The sequence below is a fragment of the Puma concolor genome, chromosome B2 (assembly GCF_028749965.1).
Source record: "Puma concolor isolate L17-30 chromosome B2, mPumCon1.1.hap2, whole genome shotgun sequence".
NCBI classification, from domain to species: domain Eukaryota; kingdom Metazoa; phylum Chordata; class Mammalia; order Carnivora; family Felidae; genus Puma; species Puma concolor.
The window spans coordinates 74250582-74268970 of record NC_141671.1 but is presented as its reverse complement, the minus strand read 5'-3'; the positions used below and the strand labels follow the sequence as shown (position 1 = coordinate 74268970).

Sequence of the window (18389 nt, the reverse complement as noted above, 5' to 3'; positions counted from 1 at the left end):
TGCTGCCATGGTTGCCTAGATATGGGAATAAGGAAGGATTGGCAGGAGGGATAACAGACACAACCTTTTGGGATTAATGGATGTATTCACTATTCACTACACTCTTACTAACTCTTCTTTTACCTTTTTGTATAGTTGCAGAGATTGAAATGTTGTTTGATTCTATATTGTTTAATAGTGACTCTATTCAACAATGGGCTTATATAATTCCTGAACGTTTAGCAATCTACTTTTGACACTAGTTTGAGCAAGCTCTAGCATACCACTGTAACTGACCCTCCAAAAAGAGGTAGATCCAGATGGTTTCACAGTAGAATTCTAACAAAACATCAGAGGTCCAATATTGCATAAAATTTTCCAAAGTATGAAAACAAAGGAAAACTTTCAAATTCTTTTTAGAGCAAATGAAACATTGATATATAATTCTGATAGAGATAGTATAAAAATTAAATTAAAAACAAATGCCACTTATGAATATCAATGAAAAAGTACTAAATGAAATAATTATGAACAGAATCCAATAGCATATTAACAAATTAATAAATCAGACATTTCAAGGATGTACAACTGGTTCAATATTAGGAAATCCATTAATACATAATAATAATAAATCTACAAAGACAAATTATATATATATCCCCATGGATGCTGAAAACAACTTGGCCCAAATTCAACACCCATTCCTAATAAAAACACTCCAATAAATAAAAATTGTTAAATGTCCTGGAAAGATAGATAAAGCACAACCATCAAAAAATGAGAGATGAATGGGGAGAGTACATAGAAAACAGAATAAACTTGCATGTCTTTAGGACCTAAGACTTCAGTGTAAAAGAAGAGAAATATACATATAACATCAAAAACATAAAAATTCTAATCCTCATTTTGAATTGGAAATATCAGTATAAATTTGATATGTTTTCCCTTAAAAAATACCTACTTATTATTTCTGAACACTGAACATATCTAGACTAATCTTAAAGCAATAAGCAACCCAAGAACCTATATTTGGGGATCTCAAAATCATCCTCTAATAAAGATAAAATGTTCTTTTCAGAAATGGTGGATTCTAGACTTAATGGAGGAAATACAGAAGGTTAAACATGGAATATCTCATCAGAGTAGAAAATAAGGACTCAGATACCACGATGATAACACCCAAAGTAACTGAAGTTGGGACAATTAGATCACTAATAAGGATAAATGAAACACAGTGAACATATCAACTATATTTATTTCCATGAGTTCACAGGGATGTCCCCCCCCAAAGACATTTTGATGGGTAGTAGCAAGTGAAAATTATTATTTTGAAAATGACAGAAAGCATGATTTGAAAAGTTGATCAAGGGGAAAGAAAACATCAGACATAGTTATGCATTTATTGTATCTTTTATTTATCATCTGTATCTCAGAGTAACCAAATAGTGATGAAGGGATGCTTCTATTTTATAGAAGTTTTCCAGTTACTCATTAGAAAAAGGAATGATAAAATTAGAATGTTGATGACACTGTATTGTATAATTAAAATTTGCTGAGAGTAAAGAGTAAGAACTTCAATGTTCTCACACACAACACAAAAAAGGCAAATATGTGAAGTGATGGATGTCAATTAATTCAATAATGGGAATTCTTTCATAATGTATACATATATTAAATCATTATGTTGTACACTTTTAATATCTTACAATTTTATTTTTCAATTATATCTCAATAAAGATAGAAAAAATATCAATTTTCAAACCTTTGCAAACCCTAATGAATTAATGAAATGCATAATCGTCAATGACTGCTGATATCACAGATAGAAATCCAGACATCATACATCTACTGATGAATATACACATACCTATAAAGTAGCCTTGCAAAAGTTTAAGAAAAACAAAACTGAATTTGGGTCTGATCAGGCCTTTTTATATCAGTCTGAGTCTAAACAAGATACAGAAACCGTATAGTAATTTGGACAGGAAAAGTGTTTTTTTTTAATGTTTATTTATTTTGAGAGGGAGAGAACATGCACACAAGTGGGGGAGGGGCAGAGAGAGATGGAGAGAGAACATTAAGCACCCTCCATGCTGTCAGCGATGAGCTAGATGGGGGACCTGAGCCAAAATCAACTTAACTGACTGAACCATCCAGGTACCTCAGGAAAAGTTTAATATAAAGAAACATTAACTACTTCAGGATTGGTACAATAAGGGATTCCATAGTGTGGAGTAAAGAGAATTCTAAATAATATAGGAGTGGCAGTAGGGAGCTGCCACTGGCCCAAGGGCTGAAACAGAACACTCAAGAATCTTGAAATCAGGGAAAGACTACCAACCAGTAATGAGATCTAAATCTCATGGAAGAGGGTGTGGTCAAGAAACACTGAATAGCAGATTCACTGAAGTGCCACATGGAGGGATTTGCTGAGAATCCCAGAAGAAATTGCCCAAGAGGAGACTCACACTGGAGGAACTCACTGGAAAAACATTCTTTGAGGTAGTTGAGAAATTCCTCCCACAAGAAGGTGCTTATCCTGGAACTTCCTGCAAAAGTACCCAAAGGGGTGCCAGGGAAGTTATCCACAGAAAGTGCCTTGTGATGCTGGCCACCTCGCACTACACAAGAGCCAAAAGAGCATACCAGAGCCAGGAGGCAGAATTCTTTTCCTCCTCTAGAATCCCTACTGATAGAGCTGAATATCATGCCCACTTGTAAGAGAAAATATTTTCCAATATCATAAGCAAGGTAATGACAGGTGGATTTGGAACTGAGGAGCAATATAGATTGATAACTGGAAAATTTTTTTTTATTAGTTTTTTTTTTTTTTTTTTGAGAGAGAGAGAGAGAAAGAAAGTGAGCAGGGGAGGGGCAGAGAGAGAGGGAGAGAGAAAGAATCCCAAGCAGGCTCCATACCCAGGCTGGAGCCAGACACAGGGCTCAATCTCACAATCCTGAGATCATGACCTGAGCTGAAACCAAGCGTTGGACACTTAACTGATTGAGCCACTAGGTTCCCCCAAAGGGGTGTTTTAGTTAACTTAGCGATAACAAAATACTGCAGATAAGGTAGCTTAAACAACAGGTAACTATTTTCTCACAGTTCTGGGGGCTGGAAGTTCAAGATCAAGGTGCCATCAGGGTTAGTGTCTAGTGAAGCTCTTCCTGGCTTGCAGACAGCTGACTTCTCCCTGTGTCCTTATGTGACTTTTCTTCTGTGTGTAGATGGAGAGAGAGAGAGAGAGAGAGGAAGAGAAAGATATCTATGAAGTCTCTTCCTCTTCTTATAAGGACAGCAGTTCTATCAGATTAAGGCCCTACTTTCATCGCCTTATTTAATCTTTATGATTTCTTTATAGGCCCTATCCCCAAATATAGTCATATTGGGAGTTAGAGCTCCAAAATATGATTTTGGGGAGTGCACAGTACAGTCCTCAACAAGATGCAAAGCAACATGTTTACCTCATGGGTATATAATCAGAAAATTTTAAACAAAGAGTGAAGGGAAGTCTACTGATTAAAAATAAATCAACATATGCAACTAAAAAAAGCTATTTTCGCAAATGTGAACACTTACTAGATATTTGATGATAATAGTTAATGTTTTCAGAAGTGATAATGCTAATGGATAGTGGCTTTTTACAGTTCTCCTGTTTTGAAGTTTTATGTGTTGAAATATTTACATACAAACTGATATAATGTCTTGGATTTTCTTCAGCATAAATCAATGGAGAAAGGAAACAGATGAGGGTACAGATTAATTAAGATTGACATAAGTTAATAACTGCTGATGCTGGGTGACAGGAGAGCTCATTAGCTTATCTCTCCACTTTTGTGTAAGTTTAACATTTTCCAAAATAAAAAGTAAAAATAACAGCAAGTATGCCTGTAAATAGAAAGACTAAAAATTGTAAAAGAATACTATATTCAACTTTGTCAATTTCTTTATAAATGTGTATATTTTAGAAGAATATAAATTAAGAATATAAATTATTGATTGTCTTCAGAATTGGAAAATTGAAATAAACCAACTGAAATATTAATTATTAAAACAAATTGCTAAACTCCCTTCCAAAAATATGCCACAACTACATGGCTTTGCAGGAAATTTCTTCCAAGCTACCAAAGGCCAGAACGTTTCACAGTGTACAAATTTTAGAACTTCTATATCATGCTGGCCAATAAAGTCCACAACTTGGTATCACCTTGCACTGAAAGTTATTCGAAAGGACAGACCATATTTGAATGTTAAAAAACAAAATCAATAATAGCATTAAGGAGAGAAAGTAGTGGTGCTATCAACAGTTTGAATTTTTGAGAACTTTCTTGTGATACAGACAAGATGACATTGGAAAGACAAAGGAACATAAGAGTGGAGGAACCTCCTAACTATCACAAATTAAGAAGGGGCTTTTGGATAATACAGAGCTCCTGAATAGTAGCATGTGCATTAGTCCAGAAAGGCAGGAAATTAATTTAAGGAGTTCAAGAGCCCTGGGTCTGACTTTGCCTTTGGACTCTACTGTTTATGGTGACTATCTATCGACTATAGCTACGGCCTAGGTAACAGTAGATAGAAATCTGCAGTGATCATTGACGGAAGCAAAGCAATGATGATACTGATTTCCACTGGTTATTCCTAAAAATCATTTTGAAAAACTAAATTAGGCTGAGAATAACTGTGAGTGAAAATAGGCACTTAAAAGGAGGCTTCCAATTTTCGCTACCAGAATGACCAAGGGCAACCACCAATTCTTTGAACAGAGAGAACCATCATGTAATATCCAAATTCCACTTTAGAGTAATTAAAAATTCATGAATATATTTATATCTAAATTATTCATATAAACAAAATGTATTAATCATATCATGGGCTCATTTCTTTTAACTCTTTTGCCATGTTCATAAGTCCTAGCTTCAATAAATGTTCTAGGCAGGTCCTGAGAACAGATACTTTACACTCATATATGTTTAGACTTTTATGTTGTTTCAAATCAATTCCAAACATCTGATCTCAACCTTTTAGGGCTCACCTTGCTTTTCTATACTTTGTGACCCTCTGTCTCCATTCTCTCCTAGTTTCCTGCTACCAGTCACTCTGTGCCTGCCTGAATTTGTGTCACATTTCCACTTATTTTTCTAACTTAAATGCAGAAGTCATTTCCGATATATGCACCATGGTTGTAAGTAAAGATACTACTAGTCACTAGCCTCTGTCCTGTGAGAGTCTGTTCCTTGCAAAATCACCACAGCATGGGGGATTGTGGAGAAAATGCAATAAATACTTTATAATTGTGATGATGGAATGTAATGTGAAAAGCCTTAGCACTATCATTTCTAGGATATTTATTTATTTAATTTATTTATTTATTTTAATGTTTATTTTTGAGAGAAAAAGAGTGTTGAATGGGGAAGGGGCGGGGGCGGGGTGGGGACAGAGGATCTAAAGCAGGCTCCACGCTGACAGCTAAGAGCCTAATGCTAGTCTTGTACTCAACCTGAGATCATGACCTGAGCCGAATTGGGTACTCAACCGACTGAGCATCCCATGTACCCCTAGAATCTTTAGGTGCATGTGCTGCATCTTATGAATGTATCTTACCGTTTGAAAAAGACAAGTCTTCCTGAAAGATCAGCTGTTGCAGGATTCACTTGTCCTTTAAACCACATTCGAAGAAGTGAATGAATCCTATGAGATTCTCTCTGATCTTGACACCTGGTGAAGAATACTGACAGCGCTTAAGATTTCTATTATCAAGACCAAAGAATGGACGAAAGTGTACACCTCTTATATCATTGCTTTAACTTTTACCTTAAAAAGAGAATTGAAAAACCTTACACAGGAGTTTGTAGTTTGCATTTCTCTAAACTGACGTCTGCTTAATAAGGCCGAGCCTGGCACACTCCTCACTGAGTGGTCAGTGTCTCCTCCCTAATGGTGCAGACTGTGTGGGGCTATGAAGCATAAAATTATCAACAAGGGGATTTCTGGTGCTTTAACTTGACTAAGAAAACAGTTTATAAAATAATATTAAGAATATTATGAACTTACTTAAAACTAGAAGGACCATATATCTCAGTTCTCCCAAGGAAATAACAGTTTTGATTTATTGTTCAGAGTGATTTACTTCTAGTGTCTTCTTTCAGTGTCAAAAATATTCCTATGTGGGAGATAAATTATATGGTTCCACCATCTGAAACCCCTGGCCTCCCAGAGTAGCATCCATTTCATCCCCAAACCAGATAAAAGAGAAATGTAACCAGAGACACAGCTCTTTGCAAAAGCAACTGTGGGCGCCAGCTACAAAAACATCAGGTTTTGTTCTTGATCTACTTATATAGTAAACAACAAATTTTTTAAAAATGTATGAAGAAAATAACTGGACATGATATCAACAAATTAGGTTAAATTAAATTATTAAAATATAACCACTTGCTATTAACCAGAATAATCTTTCATACATAATAAGTGATAAGGAAGGATGACAAATAGAACATACATAATATTTTCAAAAATTTAAACACAAATAAAACTGTGGAATATAGTTCAGAAAAAGAGAAATAGTATTAATGCAGTAGAATTAGAGGTTTACATAATATTCCTTTATAATCTTCTATAATTCTATTGCATTAGTCATTGGGAAAACAAGAGAAGAAAAGTACAGAAAAAAATAGAATATAATCTATCTACATAGAGATAAAGTTATGACAGTATTGGAGAACAACTTCCAGTCAGTTATAAGGTGACAATCTTTTTTATTTTAACCACCATTAAAGTTTTTATACTATCAGTTATTGGCTAAGATTCACATTGTTTTTTCTCATTTTTGGGATTTCCATTTACCTCATCCTACCTGAAAATATATTCCCTTTACATGGGTTGATATATATCTATTTACAATTAATTTTGATAATCAATGGCTTCATGACTAAGAAGAACAGAAAAGTTTGTTCTTTGTGGGAAAACGTGCCTCTGGGTAGGATATTTTGGATATCTTTCCAGCTGACATATAATAGTAATATGCATGACCTTTTTAAAGATGGAAAATATATACATGAAAAGTAATACTTTTTTTTATATACAAAAGAACGTTGTGGAAAGGAAAGGGAGACTTTAAAATCAGCAGTCCTGACACTGGGTCTCCATTGTTACATGAGTAGTGTTACCTTAGGTAAGTCCTTCACTACTTAGAGGGGTAATGAGGAACAAATGTGATAATACATCAGAAAGCATTTGTAAAGTGTAAAGTTTACACATGTTGATATCGTGCACATCATTATTACAGAAACATTGAAAAAATTGAGTATAGAGTAAGATGGATGTAATAGTATTGACATGTATTTAAATACAAACTAAAACGAAACAAAACAAGAACTACATGCAATGATAACAGAAAGAGGAAAAGGGAAGTAACTGGGATTATTTCAGAACCTACCAAAGTTTTCTTTGGAATTATAGAGTAAAGTGATGTACACTGGCTCCAAATAATAGATTATAGAGAACTTTAAGTCATTCTTTCTCTGTGAATAAAAATGATATCCTTTTTTTTCACAGTAATGCATAATAAGTCAGTACTTTTAAACTATTTTGAATTTCCTCAAAAATAAGGTGCTAAAGATATTTGCTACCTCATAAATCTAACACAGAAAATTTCTGAGATTCCACCATGGTTGAAATTGCGGTTAACTATAAATTGAGAGAAAAAATATGTTCAAGTGACAAAAAGAATCAAATAGCATGATAAGCACTGAATCCAAAAAGAACTAGGGGCGCCTGAGTGGCTCAGTCAGTTAAGCGTCTGACTCTTGATTTCAGCTCAGGTCATGATCTCAGGGTTTGTGAGTTTGAGCCCTGTATTGGGTTTAGTAAGGACAGTGTGGAACCTGCTTGTGATTCTCTCCCTCGCTCTCTGCCCCTCCCCCACTCTCTCTTTTTGTCTCTAAATAAATAAATAAATAAATAAATAAACTTTAAAGAAAGAATTAAAAAAAAAGAAAGAACTAAAAAGACAGGTTATCTAGCCATTGGAATTGGACTCTTATTTAAGACCAAATGTGACAGTTTAGATCACTCAACTTCAGTGCTAAAGTTGGCAGAATAATTCTTGTGTGAAGTAGAGGTGGAAAAGAATTCAATTTGGTACATAAAGTATAAATACCAAAGATTTTTTTCAAACAAAATATTTTCATATACTAATAAAGTCACTTTTAATGTATAAAGCTTATAGAACTTCCAAGTGCCTCATTTTGGAAAAAGTCCTGAAGAAACCAACATCAAGCATACAATATTAGTAACTATTGCTGTTTCTGTCGATTAAACAGCTCAAGACTCAGTGAAAAGAATAAGGCAATGAGAGCACTCAGTGCATTTCTAGAAATTGTCAGTGTTCCCACTATTCCAATGATCACTTTGAACCTTAAGAGTTGAGTTCCATTAAAAAAAAAAATCGATAAACTGAATGGTCCTTTACCAAAACCCACTGCACAACATCAAGCTCCTTTGCTGAAGGATTTCACCTTAATGTGTGAAATTAATCCTTGTTCTGGAGCAACAGGTTGGGTGCCTTAAAAGCCTACTTGTTTCCTTGAGTCGTGCCTTGCAACCCAGATGAGTTTAGTATTTCAGAAGCAGACACTAGGGGAAGCGCTGAACCTGCCAATTCTGTAACAGATACCGGCGTGTCGTCACGTCTCACAAAGACCACCTTTGTGGACCGCATTCTTTTCCCATCAGGCCGTGCAGCGCTGACCTGTGGTGTGTTTTTAGTTTCCAAAGAATGCTGATCCTCTCTAAAAGATCTACTGAAAACTGAGTGTTGAAGCACAAATGAAAAGTGAAAAGTGCCATTTAGCACACAACATAATTATTTCATGGCCTGCTGCAAGTTAGCAAAGGCACGTTTCAGCTTTTAAGATGTGAAAGCCAGACCATGCTGTATCATAATATTTTGTCTGTTTTCTGGAAACAGCTTTAAATCCCCCTTTTCCTGGGCTGGTGGCTGCTGAGAAGGAAGGGAGAAGGGAATGATATTTTCATGTGGAATAGCTTTTTAAAGACTGAGTAATAAAACCTTGATTAAGTGAACAAACATTGAATTCAATATCTGCAATAGCCAGATCCTTTCAAAAGAAACTAGCTTAACCTCAGGAAGTAGCATAAGCAATCATAGCTATTAAATTCACTTTGTACTAAAATTTAATCCATCCAAGTGCACCAGTAAAGTCAATACCATGAATAGCCATACAGTGTGGAAATGTATACACATACTAATTTTTAATACCACATAGGTTTAATTTTATACACATTCTATACAGTGCATGCTAAGTGGAAGAGAAAGTAAGTTTATGTGACTTCCAATTCTCACCAAGATTCCTTCAATAAATTAATCTTGATGGTGGCATAAAAGATGCCATTTTTCTAGAAACATTCTAAGGATCTATAAACTAGTGTCCTTGGTCCTAATAATTGAGAATAACTTCTTTTTAAAAATTTTTTTAATGTTTATTTTTGAGAGAGAGAGAGAGAGAGATTGTGCGGGTCGGGGGGGGGGGGTCAGAGAGAGAGAGGGAGGCACAGAATCCGAAGCAGGCTCCAGGCTCTGAGCGGTCAGCACAGAGCCCAACGCAGGGCTCAAACTCATGAACCATGAGATCATGACCTGAGCCAAAGTCGGATGCTCAACTGACTGAGCCACCCAGGTGCCCCGAGAATAACTTCTAATTAGGGAAAAGAGAAAAGATAAAAAGGAATTACATCTTTTCCCAGGAAAATTCTAAATGTTTGCAGTAGGAGCTCTTACAGGAAAGGATTTTCCCTTTGACTCACCACCACACACCACTATACCACAAATAAATTTTGAGATAAGGTAATTTGCTTCTCTGCCCAGATATCAAGTAACAGAAGAAAAAATAAACAGCTCCTTTCCTACTTTCAGTGGATTAAATTTTTTTTTATTTTTCCAGAACTATTAACAAATGACACTCTTGTGATTACATATTTTCCCACCTGTGTCTGCAACAGCTGAACTGGAACAGTATGTTTACTGACCACAGTATAATGACTGCTGTCTAGAACCTTCCTGATACATGTTATTTGAATGAACCAAGACTTTACTGGATTTCAAAATAGCTTGTTAGCTTTTATCAGTGTGAAATGTAGAGATCACAATACCATGGAGAGGGGGGAATATTTGCAACATTTATGTTGTATACCTCAACTCAGACTTTTGCCCTACTCCCAGCACCAGCCATTTCCCAGTGCTGTTTTTTCTTACAGTCAATCCTCGTAGCTTGTTGAGAAAGACTTTCATTGAGAAAGTGATAAAAAGCATCCCCAAATACTTTTATTCTGTAATTCTTTACTAAGTGCCCACTATATACCAAGCACTGTGTCTGGCAATATGAATAAAGACTCAAGGATAATATTTGATGCTATTTGACAAATTAGCTCTTGTTTACTATAACACCAAGAAATCATTTAAGGAATAATTTTTTGTTGATTTTTCTACCATATGTTAGATGTCAATTCTCACAGTAACTATGAATTAAGTGTTATTATCATTTCCCACTTTCAGATGAGGATACTAATGCACAGAGGAATTAAGAAATTTGCCAAAAGTCATACAGATAGTTCTACAGACAACATTTGGACCACAGTAGCCTGGCTCTGAAGAAGGGCTCTTAACCACTAAATTATGCAGCAAAGTCTTGCTGGGTATGATGAGAAAGGAAAGCCTTGCAATATTATATGATTTGTGTTAGAAGTATCTTTTTAGAATGTAATATAGCTCTTTCTGTGGGTTAGCCAAAAGTTTTATGTAAAACAATCACATATTTGCTAAACCACTCCAAAGAAATATATCCATTTGATAAAGACTTTTTCTCCGAATTATCAGTTGAACATTATTCATTTACAGACCTTCAACAAATAGTACCACTTACACAAACAGTAATTAGTTTTAATTTCCCTTTGTCCACCTAAAATAAAAGTGGAGTAATTGATATCTTGGTACTGAGAATTTCATTCTACCTAACAGCAAGTTCAGCACTTTACATGAAAGGGTATTTGATAATTGTCAAGAATCTTAAAATTCTGATGACCTGTGCCTGAAAACGTTGTTTTATGAATTGAATTTCCTGTAACATGTTTTACAAATAAATTCTGGGTCTTAGATTTTGATGATGCTTATTACTGTTTGGCCTTAGTCTTCTTGCCCTAAGAAGAAGATTTTAAGATTATAAATACAAAGAGCTCCACAGCTCTTTTTACTGTAAGTGAAATGACATCTGGTTAAGTGGATTCAATGTTTTAAGAAATGCCTCTCAGTCATAGACTTTCTTTTATGTCCTAACTTGGGCTTTGTTCTCTATCAAAATGCTTCATTGTTCTACACTCTGTTGCCCTCCTTCTTTTCGTATGTATTTTGAAGGCTTTCTCCTTCCATTGTAAATATTTAAAATGTGTTTTTAATGGTTCATGCTTTGGTTTATCAAATATGTATGAAGGATCTATTATGTGCTGGTACTGTTTATGAGTTGGAAATACGAAGGTGAATTACATTTGGCATTAGTTTTAGATTGTTTGCATTGCATAATAATGCTCAATTTATACCAAGGAAAGTGTGCACAGTGTATATGTCTAAACTATAATGTTCACAACAAAAGGAAAACCTCTGAACCTAGCATCCAACCCAAGAACCAGAATACCATCAGAATTACAAAAATCTACAGGTTTGTTCCCAATTCCATTCCCTCTGCTTCCGTTCAAGAGGTAACTACCACTTGAACTTGTTTTCATTCCCTTTCTTTTCTCCTGACCCTTACCGTTTTTTCTCCTCCCTTTTAAGAGTTTTAATATGGGTGCATATATCTACTTTCACTGTTCTGTAATATTTTATTCTTTAAAAAGATACAATTTTATTTATGTACCTACAATTAAGGAAACTTTGGTTTATTTTCAAATTTTGCTATTATGAACAATAATGCAATAGACATTCTTGTATATGTTCTTTAATTCAGGCTTTAGAATCTCTTGTACACACTCTGTAGTGAAATTGCTAGGGATGATAATAGGAAGATCCATGTTTTCAAGATGCTATCAATATATATACCAAATTAAACTCCCATCAGAATTTCATAAGAGTCTCCATTGATCCTATGTTGGAAATTACCGTGCTTCTTAAGTTTTACCCAACTAGTCTGTGCTAAATAATGTTACAATGTTAAAACATTATTTCTAATGAAATTTAATATATTATGTGTCTGGATCATTTCTATTGACTCTTCTATGAAATACTGCTTCATATAATTTGTTCCCTTTAAAATTTTTTTTCCATTTTAACATAAACATTAAAGATTTTGGTCCATTAAAAAATAATTTTGATGTATGGCATGAGGTAGAAAGCCCATTTCATTTATTTTTAAAATAATATACCATAAATAAGCTTCATTTATTTACAGATCTATTTATTTCCAAGTGCCCTTCAAAGTCACCTCTCTTATATGTCCAACTTAAGTCTGAGACATCTTTTTCATTCTGTCGGTACTTGTCTGTTCCTGTGCCAATGCCACATGGCCTCAATGAGCTTTATAACATATTCTTACTTTTCTTTTTTCAGGAGTAGCTGTATTATTATTAGTCCGCAAAAATCCCATTGGAAGTAGATTAAATCTATTGATCATTGGAGAAAATGACATCTTTATGATATGGAATTTTCTTTCTTATGAAAACATTATCTATAATGTCTTTTAATGAAATGTTACACTTTTTCATATATACATGTTTTGCTGTGTTTATGCTTAGGCATCATATTATTTATTTTTAAATTGGTTTTGGTAAGTGATATTTTTATAAGAATATAACCTCCAATAAATCAAGCTTTTTACATATTTCAAATCTTTTAAAAAGTTCTCTAATTTTAATTGAACTATCAAAAACTGTAAGATGTGTGTGTTATCATCTCCCACTTCCATGGATATTTGCAAGTTCCTCCCTAGAATTTATGTAAACTTTTGCCTTTTACATTTTGAAGCTTTATTATTTAGTGCATTCTAGTTATCTTTCTGTAAACTGAAAGTTTCCATTCTTGATAATGATTGTAATTAATATTAGAAGTTATTTCGGAAGAGTCAGTTAATATTGACATCAGAGCTGTATTACTCAGTCAATGAAACCTGACTAAGCATTGTTACATGGAAGCGCTAGTATTTGGCTGGGTATAGTTTTTATTCGGTTTGGTTGTATTGAATCTTTACATTTAGTTTTCCCCAAATGTAATCATTTGCTTTATTTCCTACTGGAAACATTCAGTAAATAATAAGAATGAAGTAAATTCCCAGTATATAGCCTAAAATTAAAAAAAAAGAAAGGTTTTCTATTTAATATTCATTTAATTAAGATCCTAAGTACACAGGACACACCCATCATGTTCTTCAGCCCATTGCTATGTCCTTATCAGTGATTCCTACATAAACCTGTATGTTCACTTGTATCTCTTGATTCTAATTTCTTGTCTTTATCCCCAAAGGCACCAACTTTAGTAAATTTAATACACATCTTACAATTTATCTGCCTGTCATTTATTTTCATAGTTGTTATTCTGGAACAAATAATGTATGTTTTGTGTCAATGGAATTCTCATAACTTGGTATAGCACTACAAATAACATTCTCTTTCACATTTTTCCTTAACATTCTTCTTTATGTTCAGTCATGTTGCTCTTGTTTACATGATTCTTTTGACTGCTTTGTATTAGTAAATTTGTAAATTTACAATATATTTACTATAATGATCCTTAGTGGCACTTAGGCTATCTCTAATTCTTTGCTTTCAAAACCCACTGAGTTTAGAATAATCTCATTCTTGTCTCTTTGGAGACCAGTGTGAATACTTCCCTGGGCTGTTTATCCAACAGAGAATTGCTGGATGGTACACATATTATGCATACTGTAATATATACTAAATATATACTAATATATGCTAAAATATATATGTGCATATACATATTATATATATTTCATATTTATATAATTTGTATTTTGCATATATTTTACATATATATACATATATCATACATTTTATATATATATTTCACATAGGTATATATTCCCATATCCTTACAACTCTTAATGTTATCTGGTTTTCTAACTCTTGTCAACATTAAGGATATAAAGTGGTATTTCACTGAATTACCTTGTGCTCTTGTGACTACTAGTTAAGATGTGTATCTTTCAAAAAACAAAAAGACATATATCTTTCCCATGTGCATATTTATCATTTAGGTTTCCCCTCTTGTAAATTGATGTTCATATTCTTTGCTAGTATTTATATTAATTTGATTTTTTTTCATTTTTAACAGATTAGCAGTTTTTTCCTATGTTTCAGCTATTAATCTTTTGCAATTGTTGATGTTGTAAATACCCCCTGCCAACCTGACAATTTACTTTCCTTTTGTTCCTACTGAATGGCCTTTTGGAGGATTTAAAAACCATGATGATATTCCCCTCTGTTTTGTTCCATTAGATTTTTTGGTTTTAACGTTTTATAGTTAGATATTAAATAAGTTGGAGATTTTAATTTTAATGTATGCATATGTGATATAGAAATTCTGAAATTTTTCCCATATGGTGAATCAACTTTCTCAATGCAATAATCTAAAGCTACTTTTTAATATAGATTTGTGGTGTTACTTCTGCTATATACCAAGTAAGACTCACTATTCTCTTCTATTTGTTATAGTGTCTTGGGATCAATAACACACTTTTAATAACTATGGCTTTATAATATATCTCAATATTCAAAATATGCCTGCCCTTTTTTATTTCATAATCCCTCAAAAGGAAATTAATGTTTTTATGTTCATGACCATGATAAAGTTCCTCATATGTTAATGTCTTTTATTATATTCTTTAAAGATTGTTGTAATAGTTATCCTACTTTCTATTATTTTTATTATTATTATTATTTTTATAGTTGATTATTATTAGTGTAAAGAAAAATTCCTTACTTTTTTTTTTTTTTATAAATGTTGATTGTGTCTTGTTAACTTAGCCAAGTACATTATTCACTTCAATAGTTTGTTCATTTTCCTGGGTTTCAATTTAAATGATCATATCATCTTCAAAAAATAAACTTTATAAATGGCATATACAATAGATATAAATAAGATAATTAGTTGTTTAGAAAATTTATGACAGCGTGTTGCCAATGGTCAGTGTTCGGGAAGAATCCTGAGAAAAATCATGACTTAAATAAAAGTACAGAGTAAATATGAAGGTTTAATTGGAGTTTGGGATTTCATAATGCCAAGATTATTACAGTACCCTGCATTATTCTTTGTATGTACTTTCTTATTAGCATCATGATAAAAATAAATATCATCATACCGCCAGTTAAATTTTATACTAGTTGTTTATGGTTCCATTCTATAAGGGTCTTGATAATTAATGCGTTAGTTCCTTGGGGAAGATGAAAAAGTTCTTTGGTGAAAATATCGTTATACATGTGCAAAATGTTAAATTGTGAAAACTTGTCTATAATTTTCTAACACACACATGCCTATACTCCCCAAAACTAATTCCTTTCAGACAATTCCCACAGCAATTTTTCAAGCTGTCACTGTCTTCTTGGAACTAATTTTATGAACAGAGATTAGTCCTTTTCAAAGTTAGAATTGGATATCTCCCCCAAATAAAAGTTGTTCTTTTATCTGTAAAAGGAAAATAAGTAACGTAGGTGATACGCTTGTATTATCCCATATAAAATTGTTATGCTGAACAAATTCATCAGAGAGAAAATGTTTTTAACAAAAGCAAAACAGAGTAATAATTGGAGGTTTGTGAAAAATAGCCAATTGGCTAATTTCTTTCTTTGCTTTGGATGTTGTAAATGGTAATACTGTCCCACCCAAAGAAAACTTGATATGAAAAAAATGATCATGTTTGGGATAAATGTAAGACACTGAACTATATGCTCTAATTTTAAAAAAGAAAAGAATATGTCACTATACTTAGTTAATTTTCAATTATAAATGAACTTAAATAATGTTATTTGGTAAATTTAACAAGATATCTATTAGTATTTGTGTAATAAGTTTGCAGCTAGGTCCTACATATATTTCTAAACATAATATCAAAATGATGCTATTTAAATATTATATTTAAATGTAATGTTTCTGAATTGATTTTAATTCATTAGACTTTGTTTAGAAATGAGAAGGAAGCAAGTATCAGGATACATAAATAGTTTCTAGCAAAACTGTTTATCAATTATATTCAGCAAGATTCACTATTCCAATATTCAACCATTCATATAGTCAATAAATATTCACTAAGCACGTCTACGTGATCATTGTCCTAAGCAAAGGAGACATAATATTTAAAAAGAGATTGACAAAGTTTTGAATGAAGATTATAATCTAGTGAGAGAAACCTATAATAATTAAATTTATAAGCAACTGAAGAAATAGTTTAAGTAAAATATGATGGGTATTGAGAAGAATGCAATGTGCAGTGGGAGCACGTTAAAGGGAGCTCTACCTCAACCTGAAGACGTTAGGAGGGGCCATAGTAAGTCTTCCAGAGGAATTGACACACAGACTGAGACAGATATTTAACATAGGCCAGTGAATGGGAAGGAAGGGAGAGGAGGGTGAAAAATATTCTGGGCACACATGGGGATTGCCTGTTGAAAGACACTGCAGTGAGACAGAGCTGACACAGCTGAAGAGCTGAATGAGTTCCCTATGGCTACAGTTTGACAAAAGGAAGGGTAATGCCCAGAGAACAGTGTAAAGACAAAACCACTGGTTAAGTGATGAAAGGTCTCATAATATCGCGTGAGTATACATGTAATTTTAGGCAGTCTGGGGAATTTGAGACAACAAAGTGTCATGACCATAGTTTAATTTCAGGAAGATCATACTGGCACCATTCAATGAGTGAATTAGAGAAAGCCAAAATGGCAGCCAGGGAATCTAGGAAGAGACTATTTTAATTATGATGGTCTACGAGGTACAATCAACAGGACTCCATGATCAATTACGAATAGGGCAAGAAAGTAGAAGAAGTCAACAATAGCTCTCAGGTTCCTGGTCTTAGAACTGAGTGAAACATGATACCATTCGCTGAAGTGAGGAATACAGAGGAGGGGGAATGAGGGCAATTTAGTTCTGGACAAATTTAATGTTATCTAGAAGACATTCAAGTGAACATTTCCACTAAGAAGCTATAGTCTGGAACTTAGGAGAGAGAGCTGAGCAGAAAATAGGACTTTGTGAGTTATCCATGTATATTCGACAATCGAAGATATGTAAGAATTTGAGATATACTGGGGACTAGAATGAGAAATGACACCAGGGCACCCCCTATAGTATTGCAGTGTTTAAAAATATAGTAATGTAGGGGTGCCTGGGTGGCTCAGTTGAATGAGTGTCCAGCTCTTGATTTCAGCTCAGGTCATGATCTCATCATTGGTGAGATCCAGCCCCGCGCATTAGGCTCTCTGCTGACAGCACAGAACCTGCTTGAGATTCTCTCTCCTTCTCTTTCTGCCCCTTCCCATGCTCATATTCTGTCTCTTTCTCTCAAAACAAATAAAATAAGCATTTAAAATGTAGTAATGTACAAAGAACTCCAACTCATATCAAATGGTAACATTTCCTGAGAAATAGTGAACTTTATTAAAATGAGCTATCAAAATAAAAAGACAAGAATATGAATGAACATGGTACCTAAATATATTTCAACTCTGAAAATCTTTCTATATGTACTGAAAAAACTGTCCCAAATGTTATATAAACAAACTCATAACTTGACTTTTGTTTCAAGCTCCTAAAAAAATCATTGAAAAAAATGTCTTCCATACCACGTTATTTTCAAGCAAAACAATTTACCATGCAGAGCAGGGTCTCTCAAATTTATGTTAAATATATTTGCTATGATTTCACCAATATTAATTTGCTAAAGACAGTTGTTAAATATACGAGATCAGGTTAAATAGGAGCTTCATTTTCTTACATTTAGATCATTTATCTTCTTACAGTTGTTTTTTAATTAAAATAAATTATTAAATAATACTTATAATCAATTGAGAGAAACCTAGTTTACAAGTACAAAAGTAAAACAAAGGCTAAGATTTAAAGCAAGAAGGAATTTAAAACATTTGGTTTGGGAAAGAAGCTTAGAAAATTGACCCTCTGAGATACACTTTAACACCTAGCTATAAGTCTGAAGTGGATTTGTCTATGATAAACAATCCTAACAATAATCCATCCTGAAAATCATTGAAAGACAGTTTACTGGTGAGCATATCATACCTCCTTTTATAGCCTGAGGATGGAGTTGAACTAAATTACAATCAATAAAACACCTGTAAACTTGTGTATTTTAATCTTTTCTGAAAGCAAATG

General features: G+C 33.4%; 1 long non-coding RNA gene across 13 annotated transcripts in view; it reads right to left on the bottom strand.

The window, feature by feature from the left end:
- LOC147581049 (uncharacterized) overlaps positions 1–18389 on the bottom strand; it is a 530577-nt gene that overhangs the window by 19962 nt on the left and 492226 nt on the right. For 5 of the 13 annotated variants that reach the window (XR_015251357.1, XR_015251355.1, XR_015251350.1 and 2 more), the window contains 2 exons: positions 5585–5698; positions 2821–3197 (listed from right to left, as the gene is read on the bottom strand). The exons of 6 other annotated variants lie outside the window; for them this stretch is intronic. This is a non-coding gene — a long non-coding RNA (uncharacterized LOC147581049). Of the gene's footprint in view, positions 1–2820; positions 3198–5584; positions 5699–18389 lie in introns of those variants that run through there. 2 more of the 13 variants (XR_015251354.1, XR_015251352.1) reach the window with 2 other exon arrangements.